The following is a 14,525-nucleotide window of genomic DNA, read 5'->3' as shown; positions in this document are numbered from 1 at the left end:
TGTCTGGTCAACTCAGTCATGTAATGATACAACGATGTGGGCAGCCTGATTTAATCCAGAGTATCGGTTAAGCACAAAATGCCCGTGTGCTTGTGTCTGTGTGCGTGCGTGCGTGTTTGCACACGTGCACTCATGTGTTTGGCTTTGGAGGCAGACATTCTAGAAAAAGAAATGGCAGCAGATAATACAATAGGACATGAATGTTGTAATAAATCAAAAAAAATGTTTTTCTTACAAACCCAATACTCTTAATTCCATTCGAACCAAAAAGCACAGCTGTGGGTAGGGAGGGAGTTCACCCAGACCCCAATTTCCCCGTCCTTCTCCCTCCCGCTGACCTTCCCCCCCCCTCCCCCCGCCCCGCCACCACACCCCTGCACTGCTCACATCAAGGTGGAGACACCCTGAAACATTCACATGCAGAAAGGGACAGGACTTGGGGGTGAGTGTGGAGAAATCCCAGGACACAACAACACCCAGGCCACAGAATGCAGACAAATGGCTACTTCAGAAAATAGGGGTTCCAGAAAAGGGGCCACATGACCCCAGAGGGAGCCCCAGACTTATTCCTGCCAAGTGACCAGACATCTCTGTAGCAACCCTTTGGGGCCTGTGCCAGGAAGGTGTTCACTCAGCGGTGGGTTCTCCTTATACCCTAGCAGAATCTGAATCCAAATTCCTTCTGGGAAACCTCGTGTTGGTTTCTAAGAACCTTTTTTTTTTTTTTTTTTTTTTTTTAGATTTTTATTTATTTTGGAGAGACAGCACGAGCAGGGGAGGGTCAGAGAGAGAGAGAGAGAGAAAAAAAAAAAAAACCCAAGCAGGCTCCACGCTGACAGGGCGGCAGGCCCCTTTAAGAACCTTTTGAGGTAGGGGCGCCTGGGTGGTTCAGTCGATTCAGTGGCCAGCTCTTGGTTTGGGGCTCATGTCATGATCTCACAGTCTGTGAGTTCGAGTCCTGTGTTGGGCTCCGTGCCGACAGCGCTGAGCCTGCTTGGGATCCTGTCTCTCCCTCTCTCTCCGCCCCTTCCCCGTTCATGCTCGCTCGCTCTCTCAACAAATAAATGAACTTTAACATTTTTTTTAAAAAGAGCCTCTTGAGGTAAATTGTGAGGTGGGGCAATGAGAGACTGTGGCATCATTGTCTGATCTTAAAGAATGGGCTTCCCAAACTCATTCGTGTTTGCTCGGTGTGGCTTGTATTGGCAGGACCCCTGCATAGCTCCTGAGACCCCCCCCCCCCGCACACACACAAAACGTACCTCGACACCCTCGGCAGAAGGGAAATTAAAATCATTTCCCTCAATTGCTGCTGCTCCTGTCCCCTCCCCTGTTCCCGGAGCCAGACTCCCAGGGTCCTGCTGTTCTCCCTCCCACTCAGCCTCACCCCATGTCTGCAGGGCTGAGAGTTCTGCCCCCTTAATTGTCCCTTGTGCCGCCCCCAACTCTTCATCTCTGCCACGCTTGGATCTGACCCTAACCTTGATCGCCCTCCCAGCCAGCCTCCCCGGTTCAGTCTGGGCTCCACCATCCCTCCTCCACCTGCTAGCTCTGTCCTGCCCCGGCTTAAATGCTTCAGTAGCTCCCAGTAGCCTCTGAGATAAAGTTCAAACTCCCTGATTTAGCACAGAAGGCCTGGCTCGCCTCCAGCCACTATGTGCCAGGCTTCCTGCCTTCCAGCCACACTGAGCTGCTGTCGGGCCCTTACAGCTCACACCATTCCGCACCTCTGTGCTGCTGTAACCAGACTCCTTTTCCGGAACTCAGTTTAAGATAGGGTCTCTGGTCAAAGTCCTGGTGGGACCCAGAGTGAAGACACACGTGTCCCCAGTTACCATCGGCGGTCCCAGTAAGCATGGCAAAGGGGCCACACGACACGAGAGTGAATTTCTCTATCCCCCAGTCCATCAAACAAAAGCACAGAGACTTTCTTCTTTCTTTGATGTTAAAATATTTCTCATGTTCTTAAAAATCGTTTATTTTGGGGGCACCTGGGTGGCTCAGTCGGTTGAGCGTCCAACTTTGGCTCAGGTCATGATCTCACGGCTCATGAGTCCGAGCCCCGAATCAGGCTCCGCACTGACAGCTCAGAGCCTGTATGTAGCCTGCTTCAGATTCTGTGCTTCCCTCGCTCTCTGCCCCTCCCCCATTCATGCTCTGTCTCTCTTCCTTTCAAAAATAAATATTAAAAAAATTTTTTTGATAAAATCATTTAAATTTCTTTACGCAAAACCACGCATATAAGGTAGTTAAAAATGCATGCATAAACCTAGAGAGGGGGAAGAAAGCTTATCTTAAGCCCCATCTCCTCCAGGCAGCCTTCCCTGATCACTCTGACATAGCTACCTCTGAGACGCTCAGTCCTAGGTCCACATCACACCACAGTCCTCAGATGGTCTGGCCCGACCTCCCCAAGAGTGAGAGCTTCTTGAGGGCAGGGACAATGTTTCACCTGACTTTGGTTGTCCATTCTTCAGCACAGTCTGACAGGATCCCCAGTTTGTCCAAGGCGTACACAGATCTCATTATGAACACTTCATGGACAAGTCAGATAATGTGGAATAGGTGGCTTGGAATGAGGTCCGCAGCTGGTTTCCTGTTCGAGGACCCTTGATGAAAAAGAAAAGACAAACCCTTTTTGTCTGTGACTGACTGGGAGCTCATTGGGGGCAGAGGGTGGGGCATGGTGACTGCTAAAAGGGCAGGACAGATGCTGATGGGTCAGGCTTGGGAACAGCACCCATACAGCAGGAGGGGGCCCGTCGTCTGAGCTGACTCACACCCCAGCCGGGGACCCCAGGCAGGTCTGCAGGCTGCAGATTGGAGGACAGTCACCAGCCCAGAGAAGGGCCAAGGGCACAAGGGCACGTGGACGAAGTCCTGCTCTGTGCCTGGCTTCTCCACCTTCTTGAACGACTACCTCCCTCCACGCTGTTTGTTGAGAGTCAAATCCGATGGCATCCCTGGGTGTCATGGAGAGCCCTTGGGGCCACAGCAGGCAGCAACGAGGTGGCTGGAAATGCAGTGAGGGTGTTGAACTTTGATTGTGAATAGTTGTCAAAAACGTGGCATTGGCTGGGAAGGTCGGAGACCACAGCATTGGCGAAGTCCTGACCATTCAGTCCCCGCCCCACAGATGAAGCGACTCCCCAGCGCAGGGGCCTCTCCCTTGGGCACCATCACCCGTGTTCCTTTGCAAGTGCTGTGCACCTCTACCGCCCCCCCCCCCCCCCCGCTCGGTGACAGTGATGCAGACGCCCAGGCAGGCCGACCCCTGTATGGCTGCAGCCGATAGCTACCAGCCATCAATAGCACAGTGTCCCCAGCACACAAAGAGCCTCACTCAGGCTCCAAGGAATGGATGTGAAAATCACCAAAGTGCCTTTCCAACCTCAGGATTACTCAGCAGCCTCTCGTGCGTCACTGGTTCCTTTTCTGACTCCATGAGGAGGCCCTTCCCAACCTCACCATGATTCCCAGACCCCCTCCTTCCCTTCCAAGCACCCCCACTCTGCTCTCTGGCCCCAGAGACCTGGCCTCCTCCTCCACAGAGACAGTAAAGGCCATCGGGCACAAAATAAGGCCCCCCTCTCTCCTCACCCCTACCTCTTCTGTATCTTTGCCCATCCTGCCCCCTCCCCTGTGTCCTGGGGGATAGAAGGGTGCTGCCCCTTGCCCGTCTGTGGTCCGTGTGATTGATCCTGGCCTCATGCGGATCATCCGCCATCCTCTGTGCTCCTCCTATGCTTCTTCCCTCCTGCCTCTGCACATGGCCCCGCCTCTGATTCCTACCAGAACATTCCTTCAGTGCCGCCGCTCTTTTCAGCCACAGCCAGACTGCTTTTATTTTATTCTATCCATTCACCTCTTGAAACTCATCCATGCAGTCAACTGTTGCCCCTCATCCCATCCCCAGTCCCTTCTCCTGCTCAGGCAGGGGAGTTCACAATTTTTACAGGAGAATCTCTTCGTATATTCTTTCTCCTTTGTTGAAAAAATGAAAAGTGATTCACTTACCATGAATGTCACTCTTTTGAAATATACAATTCCGGGGCGCCTGGGTGGCTCAGTCAGTTGAGCAGCCGACTCTTGGTTTCAGCTCAGGTCGTGATCTCAAGGTTCGTGAGATGGAGCTCCAGTGTTGGGCTCTGGGCTGAGAGTGGAGCCTGCTTAGGATTCTCCCTCTCTGCCCCTCCCCTGCTCATGTTCTCTCCCTCCCTCCCTCTTTCTCCCTCTCCTTCTCTCTCTCTCTCTCTCTCAAAATAAATAAATAGGCAAAAATAAAGTATACAATTCAGTGGGGGTTTTTTTAGCATGATCACAAAGTTCTCCAACTCTCATCCTATCTTAATTCAAGAATATTTCGATCACCCCAAAAAGAAACGCCATAGCCATCTGCAGTCGCTTCCCATTCCCCTCTCCCCTTAGGCTCTGACAACCACCCATCTACTTTCTATCTTGATGGATCTGTGTATTCTGGAGATTTCATATACGTGCAGCCAAACAACGTTCGTCCTTTTGTGTCTGGCTTCTTTCGCTAACCATGATGTTCATCCACGTGGTAGCATGTGGCAGGACCCCAGTCCTGTTTACGGATGACCAGTATCCTCTTGTGTGGAGACACAACCTTGTGTTCATCATTCATCAGCTGCTGGACATTTGGCTCGTTTCCACTCGGGGGCTGTTACAAATAATGCTACTGTTAACGTTCATGTATATTTTTGTGTGAACACTTGTTTTCACTTCTTTTAAGTGTATACCTAGGAATGGAATTGCTGTGTCCTATGGTAATTCCGTGTGTAAATTTTAGGGGAACGGTTATACTGTTTTCCACAGAGGTTATACCATTTTACATTCCCACCAGGTATTGTATGTTCTAGTTTCTTCACATCTTTGCTAGCACTTGCTTTTTTTTGTTGTTTTTATTTATTTATTTATTTATTTATTTATTTATTTATTTATTTATTTTTAATGTTTATTCATTTTGGAGAGACAGAGTACAAGCAGGGGAGGGGCAAAGAGAGAGGAAGACACAGAACCCGAAGCAGGATTCCAGGTTCTGAGCTGTCAGCACACAGCCTGACACAAGGCTCGAACTCACGGACCGAGAGATCATGACCTGAGCCGAAGTCACACTTAACCGACTGAGCCACCCAGGCGCCCCATTTTTTATTAAATTTTAAATGTTTTATTATTTATTTTTGAGAGAGTGCAAGTGGCGGAGGGGCAGAGAGAGAGAGGGGGACAGAGGATCTAAAGCAGGCTCCATGCTAACAGCAGAGAGCCCGATGCAGAGTTCCACCTCACAAACCGTGAGATCATGACCTCAGCCCAAGTCAAGAGCCTGCTTAACCAAGTGAACCACCCGGGCAACCTTTTTTTTTCTTTCTTTCTTTCTTTTTTTTTTTTTAAGATCTTATTTTTAAATAACCTCTACACCCAGCGTGGGGCTCGAACTCACCTGAGATCAAGGGTCTCAAGCTCCCTGGCCAGTCACCCCTTTTTTTTAATCTTTTTGAATATAGCCATCCTAGTGAGTGTGAAATGGCATCTCATTGTGGTTTTGGTTTGCATTTCCCTAGTGACAACTGAAGTCAAGCATCTTTTAATGTGCTTATAGGCCATTTGTAAATCTTCTATGAAGAACTGTCTATGTAGATCCTTTGACCATATTTTAATTGGGTCACTTGAGTTTTTATTGTTGAATTGTAAGAGTTCTGTATTCCACAAGTCCCATATCAGATTTATGATTTACAAAAATGTTCTCCCATTCTGTAGATTGCCTTTTCACTTTTTGCTGGTGTCCTTGGAAACACAAAAGTTTTGATGCAGTCCACATATACCTATCTTTTGTCGTTACTATTGTTATGCTATTGGTATCATACACAAGAAACCATTGCCACATCTAAGGTCGTGATGATTTACCCCTGCATTTTCTTTTAAGGACTTTATAGCTCTAGCTCTTATATTGAGGTTGTCGATCCATTTTGAGTTCATTTTGTATATGGTATGGATATCCAGTTCAAGCACCATTTGTAGAATAAATGATTCAAGACCCATTGAATGGTCTTGGCCCCCTTGCCAAAAATCAATTGCCCGTAGATACATGGGGTTCTCTATTTTACCAAACTGTGTATCTTGAAGTCTATATTCTTATGCCACCAGCATACGGTCTCGATTACTGTAGCCTAGCAATAAATTTTGTCGTCAGGAACTGTGAGTTCTCCAGCTTTGTTCTTTTGTTTGTTTGTTTGTTTGTTTGTTTGTTTGTTTTAGCTATTCCAGGTTCCTTGAATTTTTCCATATCAGTTTTAGGATCAGCTTGTCCATTTCTGCAAAAAAAAAAAAAAAAAAGCAGCTTTTGGGGAAGCTTTGGTAGGGACTGATTTGAGCCTATAGACCAAGTTGGGGAATGCTGCCATTTTAACAATATGAAATCTTCCAATCCATGAACATGGATGTCTTTCCAAGTCTCCTTTGCTTTCTTTGGTTCCACTCCACAGCTTTCAGTGTGTCCTCCCCCTGCCTGTTAAGCCCGCACCAGCCAGGCTTTGGCTCCCTTGTCTGCACTTGCTCTCTCAGCGCCTCCTCCATTGGTCACCCCTTGGCCTGTTACTGTCACCGTTCTCCGGACACCACTCTGACCTAGGTCCTCAGTGACCCCTGAATTGACGGTCTGGTGAGCGCGTACCTCCTGGAAAGGTTCCCACAGATCTCTGAGGTCTTCTGCCAGTTTCGAACACTCCTTTGTTAAAATTCCTTCTCATGCCACTTTTGCAAACCACTCTCCCGTGCTGGTGCTAGGTCTCTCTGCCTCCTTCGCTGACCCGCCTCCTCCCCTTCCTCCTGCCCCTCCCTCCCCTCCCTCCCCTTTCCTCTGTCCCTTAAATGTTGGAGCTGTGTCCTGGGTATTCTTCTCTTCCATATGAATGAGTTCATCTTGGGCAGACTCATTGGCTTCCAAGGCCTCAGCCTCCCTCTTTAGCTCAGAGCCTCCCAGACCTTCTCCTCTAGCCCCATCATTGTGGAACCTTCGGTGCTGTATCCAGGGACCCTGAGACCACCACTCCCTGGTCCCTCTTCTCTCTCATGCTCCTGAGGCTGGCTAGTGGTAACACCCCCACACAGGCACAAACCTAGGGGCCCCCATGCTTGACTCCTCTCCCTTGTCTTCACTCCCAAATCTCATCCACTGCCACATCTTACGGCTTTTGCCCCCTAAATATCTATTTTTAATGTCTACTTATTTGGGGGTGAGGTGTGGGGAGGGGGGGCAGAGAGAGAGGGAGACAGAATCGGAAGCAGGCTCCAGGCTCTGAGCTGTCAGCACAGAGCCCAAAGCGGGGGCTCAAACTCAGGAGCCTTGAGATCATGAACTGAGCGGAAGTCCAATGCTCAACTGACTGAGCCACCCAGGCGCCCGGCCCCCTAAAGGCAGGTCCAAGGTGGCACAGGGCAGGCTGTGCGCAGCCGAAGCAGGGTGGGAGTGCAGCAGTCCAGCCTACAGCGTCAGGAGCACAATGACCGCAGGCAGGCTGCAGGCTCAGAGAAGGGGCCGGTAGGTGGGCACACACTGAGGTCAGCGGGGAGGCGGAGGGAGTTCCAGAGCCGCACAACGGTGGAGACCCCCCGAGTGTGGGTTCAGGAACAGTCTCAGGCAGTGTGGCTGGGAGGGCGCAGGAGCACCGAGGGCGAGAGCGGGGTGCCGTGGTCCGAGACAACTTTGCAGTTCATCCTCGTGCCTGTGTGACCTCAGGTGCGGCATTTAATACCAAAGCCTCGGTTTCCTTATCCAGCACGTGGCTTGTGGTGGCATCACGTCCTATCTGGCTCGTGAAAGTCCTCTGTAAATGGTAAAGTGCTGGGAGAGTGTAAGACCACTCAGGGCCAGAGAGGGAAACAGGTAGCTCATTGTGAAGGCCGCAAATACCAAGTGAAAGCGCTCAGGCTTTACTTCAGCTACGGAGAGGATATTAGGCGCGACCTTTTAAGATTCCAAATGACGGAATGTATGGGGCGGGGCTGTGTGGCTTTCCCAACACTGATGAGAGGGCCCAGTTGGCAAACCATTAGGCTGCCCATCCTCCAACAGAACCTCCAACAGGTCCGTTCAGGACCAGCACTGGGCATCCGGGTCCTGTGGTAGGAGTGGGTTCTTCACCCCACCACCACGTTTGGCGGTCGGGGGAGGCTCGCACTGGGCTGCAGGAGGGCCAGACCCTGTCGAGGGCTCGGACCTAAGGGGATTTGGGGGCGCGAGGAAGGCCCGAGAGAGTCCAGCGCAGGGATGACCCAGGCAGGCTTCGCGGAGGAGGCGGCCTTGAGCCCCCTAAGCGCTCCCGAGGCTAGGCGGCGGCGGACGAGCAGCCCGCGGAGCGGAGGGGCCGTTCCAGCGAGGCTTGGCAGGCAGGGGTGTGGCCCGAAGCCGGGAGCCGGGCCGCCCCGGGGGTGGGGGTGGGGGTGGGGGGGCCGCGCGCGGGTGGAGCTCCGGGGACGCCACGCCCCGAACCCCGCCCGGCCGGGCGCTCTCCTCGAGCGGCTCCCGGGGTCCCCGCCGCCTGCGATTTCGGCGCGTCAGCAGAGCGGAAACGGGAGCGGCGCCAGCCCCGGATCGGCGGGGACGCGGCCTGGCAGCGCGGCCGGCGGCTCCGCAGGTTCTGTTCCGCCCGCGTTTGTGTTGGCAGCTGCCCGCGGCGCGCGGCCGGGCGCGATGAAAGGGCCTTCTGTGTGCGCCGAGTGGCCTCGCTCGCCTTTCATTCTTAATATAATCTTCACTTCATTTTCAGCTGAGCAGAGGTTCTCTTGGAATGTTTCCCCTTCTTCCAAAAATACACTCGCGTGCGCGCGCGCGCGTGTGTGTGTGTGTGCGTGCGTGCGTGCGTGCGTGCGTGTGTGTGTGTGTGTGTGTGTGTGTGTTTGCAAAAGTTCCTTCACGGTGAAGGTCGGGATGGTCCTGGGGAGGGGAAGTGCGAAACCCGAGGCGGGTTCAGAGCGAGACAGAAATGCCTTTCTTCCTGCGCAGGGGCCTCCCCGGGGGTCGCCGCCTCCGTTGGGGTGTCCGCCCTCGAGGCCCCGGGGTCTGGGGGAGAAGGATGGGGATTCTTCTCTAACCACGGCCCACAGCCTGACCCCAGGATGAATGGGCTGTTTGGAGAGGAGGTCAGTGAGGAGGGAGTGAGGTGCCTTCTCAAGGGGTCCCTGCCCAGGGCTGGTCAAAGAGCACTGCCATCAGGTGGGGCCAGCCCCGGACTGTCCTTACAGAAATGAACAGAAAAGGAGACGAGACCTCTGTGTCCCGAGTTCTGCTGGGGGAGACAGTATTCGCTACCGATGCCCGCTGCCCGCTGTGTGGGCTTGAAACAGCCTGCAGCGGTGCCTGGGAAGTGTCACCGGTCAGCCACCATTCACCTGGCGGCGCAGAGCGGCATTACACCTGAGAAAAATTTCAAGATTCTACCGAAGACAGACAGCGTCGCCCAGGCCAGGACTTTTCCCTACGTGGTTCCAGGCCCTGGGCGCTAGGTAGGATTATCCTAACTTCTTGTTCGGGAAAAGGACGGCTCAGAGAAGCTAAGTAACTTACCCCCAGTCCCAGAGCATGAGGGTGCCAGGACTGGAAATGTGGAAGCAGGTGGCAGAAAGCCTGACTTCTGCCTTGGGCATCACTGGTTTCCAAGCTGTGTTCTGCCAAGCTTCTACCTGCTTGGAGGGCTCTGAAAATGTACAATTCTGATTCTTGTTTTAAAAAAAAAAAAAATTAGTTCGTGTTTAGATTGGGACTTCTGTTTTGAGCAATAGAGTGGATTATATAACCTGAAAACCATCCGGCTCTGAACACCTAGAAAAGCCAGGCTGAAACCAAAACAGTCAAACAAAAGAAAACGACCAACAGCATCCTTTCCAATCCAAGAAGTGAAGAAACAAACCACATCCTTTTAAGTCCAAGAAGTGAAGAAACAAAAGGAAATTCTCCAACCCGAAATGAAGTTGGCCACAACTGCCCTCGCCGGGGGACCAGGGAGTGGTGAGGGCACAGGCAGAAAGTGGGGACCGGTTGTCATCCAGGGAAGGTGAGGCCTTGGACTAACCGAAGTGCAAGGGGGGTTGAAGCAGAGACCCCAACTAGAGCCGAAGCTGTGGGGGGTGATACCCTCAGTGCAAGCATGTGCTGGGGAAGAAGGAAAGACCTTTAGGCACAGAGGACAAGAAGGAAATTTGCCTTTCCAACCTGGCTGGTAGAATTTTTAAAAATCCCTCGTGATAGTTTGTTACCATGAGCCAGTGCTCATACAAGTTTTAGATTCGCATTGACTGTACCCTGCAAAACCTAAAACTGAGAGATTAACATATCTGTTGGTCCCAGGTTTAATGAGAGACAGACTCCAAACTTGCTTTAAAGGAACAGGACGATGGGGCGCCTGGGTGGTTCAGTCGGTTAAGCGTCCAATCTCGGCTCAGGTCGTGATCTCATGGTTTGGGAGTTCAAGCCCCATGTCAGGCTCTGTGCTGACAGCTAGAAGCCTGGAGCCTATTTCAGGTTCTGTGTCTCCCTCTGTCCCTCCCCCACTTGCACTCTCTCTCTTTCTCTCAAAAATAAATAAAAACATTTTAAAAACTTTTTTAATAAAAATTAAAATTTAAAAAAGAAGGAAAATAATACCAGAAGGAAACCTGGAACATCGGGCTTGACAAAAAAGCAATAGAAATGATAGATGTCTGGGCAAATACACCAGACTATTCTAAGTTTCAAAAACTATGTGTGACAGTTGAAAGGAAAAAGCTATAACATTGTTTGGTGGGATTTTCAGCATAGGTCCACGTAGGATATGACCACCACAATGTAAAGGGGAAGAATAAAGGAACCTATATTATGGTAAGGTTTCTATATTCCATGTGAAGTAGTAAAACATTGATTCTAAATAGACTGGAAAAGTTAAGTCTGTATGCTCCCTGGAGACACCACTAAAAAACTATACAAAAAGATACAGTCAGAAACACAATAGATAAAACAAAATAGTAACAAGCATGCAAACAACCCAAAAGACAGGAAAGGGGAAATAGAGAAACATACAAGGGAAAAACGGAAAATTGATAAAATGGTATATCTACATCCACACAGGTAGATAATAATCCTAAATGTAGATAAACACACCAACTAAAAGAAAGAGATGGTCAGAAAGGATGGAAGGAGAAACAAAACAAGACCTAACAGTATGCTGCCTACAAGAAACTTACTTCAAATGTAATGATACACATAGGCTGAAAGTAGAGGAATGGAAAAAGAAAACATTCAAAAGAAAGCTGCAGTGGCTATATTAAGATCGGGCTAAGTAGACTTCTGAGCAAAGAAATTTACAAGGGACAAGTTCAATTTACCAAGGACACCTAGCAATCTTAAACGTGTACGCACCCAAAAACAGAGCTTTGGAATACATGGAACAAAGGCTGGCAGAAACGAAAGGAGAAATAGACAAATTCGCAATTACAGAGACTATAGCACTTTTCTCTCAGCTGAGTGGTAATAGTCCTGGAAGACAGAAAACTAGAAAGGCCATTGAAGAAAGAACAAGACCATCAGTCAACTGGATCTAACATTTATAAAACACTCTATACAACAACATCAGAATACACCTTCTTTTCAAGTGCCCATGGAACATTCACCAGGATAGCCTGTATTGAGTGTCCTAAAACTAACCTCTACAAAGTTAAAGAAGTGAAACTATACAAAGTGTGACTATAGTGCCCTGAAACTAGGCATCCGCAACAATAACACACAAAAATATTCAAACACCTGAAAATGAGACAACATACTTCTAAATAATCCATGAGACTGAATACCCCTTATTCATTGTACGTGGCCCGTATTTCCCTGATATCAAAGCCAGACAAAAAAATACAACAACAGAAAACTGGAAACCAATAGCCTTTATGAATATAGGTGAGGGAAAAAAAATCTCAACAAAATACCAGCAAACTGAACTCAACGGCATATAAAAAAGATTATATACCATGACCAAGTGGGATTTATCCCAGAAATACAACAGTAGTTCAACAAACAGAAATCAGTCAAAATTAACTCAAATTGTATCAAAACGTAAGAGCTAAAACGATAAAATTCCTATAAGAAAACATAGTAAATCTTCATGACCTTGAATTTGGCAATGTTTTTTTAGAAATGACATTAAAAGTGGGGCGCCTGGTTGGCTCAGTCGGTTAAGCTTCCAACTTCGGCTCAGGTCGTGATCCCTGAGTTCATGGGTTCGAGCCGGATGTGAGGCTCTGTGCCGACAGGTCAGAGCCTGGAGCCTGTTTCAGATTCTGTGTCTCCCTCTCTCTCTGATCCTCCCCCGTTCATGCTCTGTCTCTCTCTGTCTCAAAAATAAATAAATGTTAAAATTTTTTTTTAAAAAAATACACTAAAAGCATGAGCAACAGAAGAAAAAATAGATAAATTGGACTTTGTCAAACTCAAAAAAAAATTATGCTTCAAAGGATACTACCAAGAAAGTGAAAAGATAACAAAACAGGAGAAAATATTTGTAAATTATATCTCTGATAAAGAACTAGTATCCAGAATATATAAAGAACTCTAAAAACTCAACAATAACAAGACCAACAACCCAATTTAAAAATGGGTAAAAGACCTAAATCACATTTCTCTAAAAAGAGATATACAGATGGCCAATAAGCACATGAAAAGGTGCCCAATATCATTAGGCATTAGGGAAATACAAATCAAAACCCAGTGAGAAACCACTTCGTACCTACTGGAATGGCTATATATTTTTTTTTTTTAAAAAAGGAAAAAAAACGTTTGCAAGGATGTGAAGAAATATGGACAACACATTCATGGTTGGTGGGAATAGAAAATGGACAGCCTCTGTGGCAACAGTTAGCCATATTGTTACCATAGGACCCAGCGATTCCACCAAGAGAACTGAAAACATATGTTCACATAAAAATATATGCATGAATATTCATAGCAACAGTGTTCACAGCAGCCAAAAGTTGGAGGTAAAACTGATGCCTGAAGAAATCAAAAGTCCAAACCGACCTCTAATTAAATAGATGGAACTAGTAGTTTGACATCTTCAAAAATGAAATACTCGGACGCGTGGGTGGCTCAGTCAGTTAAGCGTCCGACTTCAGCTCAGGTCATGATCTCACAGTTCGGGGTTTGAGACCTGCGTGGGGCTCTGTGCTGACAGCTCCGAGCCTGGAGCCTGCTTTGGACACTGTGTCCCCCTCTCTCTCTGCCCCTCCCCCCCTCATACTCTGTCTCTCTCAAAAATAAACATTAAAAACATTTTTTTAAAAGATTCTCTTCCTCTCCCTCTGCTCCTCCCTTGCTATAAATACATACATACATACATACATACATACATACATACATACATACAAACGCTAGATTTAGGTGGCTTTTTAGGTGAGTTTTTCCAGATATTCAAGGAACATAAAATATAAATCATGAACAAAATATTCCAAGGAAGAAAAAAGGAGAGAATGTTTTACTGACTCATTTTATAAGGCTGATAACAGTATCAACCCAAATACCCAACAAAAACAGTAGGAAAAAAAGGAAATTATAAATCAGTCTCTTCTAATAGCACTGAATATGTCACAAATGCAAAAATTCTGAGCAAACTTAGCAAATTAAATGTAGCAGTAAAAAAATTAGGACAGTATGACCAACTTGCAAATTATACCAGGTATACAAATAGTGTTCAGTATTATTAGGAAATATATAAATGCAATTCACTGTATTACCAGTTAAAGGAGAAAAGCCATGGGGCGCCTGGGTGGCTCAGTCGGTCAAGCGTCCGACTTCCGACTTCCGCCCAGGTCATGATCTGGCGGTTTGTGAGTTCGAGCCCCAAGTCGGGCTCTGTGCTGACTGCTCGGAGCCTGGAGCCTGCTTCAGATTCTGTGTCTGCCCCTCTCTCTACCCCTCCCCGGCTCACCCTCTGTGTCTCTCTGTCTCTCAAATAATAAATAAATGTTTAAAAAAAAAGAAAAGAAAAGAAAAGCCAGATGATCTTCGCAATAAATGCAGAGAAAACAATTGAAAAAATAGCATTCGTTTATGTTAAAAATAAAAACTCTCAGTAAGCTACAAACACAAGGGCATTTCCTTAATCTGAGACTGCTGTGCACACACCCCTACATGTTCTTCCCTCCTTTTTTGCCAATAGCATTTTTAGCTGGGCATCTGCACCGCCAGCAGAAGGGTTAACCTTCCCAGCTTCCCTTGCTGTGGACTCTGTTGCAGTGGGGTCTAAGGGCCGATTTCTGGGAGCCTTACTTACCAGACAGCTACTGTGCACCCTTCGCCTCTGTTTCATCTTTTCCTTCATCCCGGGTGGAACTCAGAGCCCACCTTGGACCATGAGGACCAGAAAGACTGTGGAGCAGTGAGCAGAAAGTAGCTCGAGTCTCTGAGGGCTTCTTGTAAACGAGATGTCATACCAGCCTCTGGTTGCCGACATCTGAACTGTTTTATCAAAGAGAGGTAAGTGTGGCGCCTG

This window comes from Lynx canadensis, chromosome E3 (assembly GCF_007474595.2).
Source record: "Lynx canadensis isolate LIC74 chromosome E3, mLynCan4.pri.v2, whole genome shotgun sequence".
NCBI classification, from domain to species: Eukaryota; Metazoa; Chordata; class Mammalia; order Carnivora; family Felidae; genus Lynx; species Lynx canadensis.
This window is presented reverse-complemented; position numbering follows the sequence as displayed.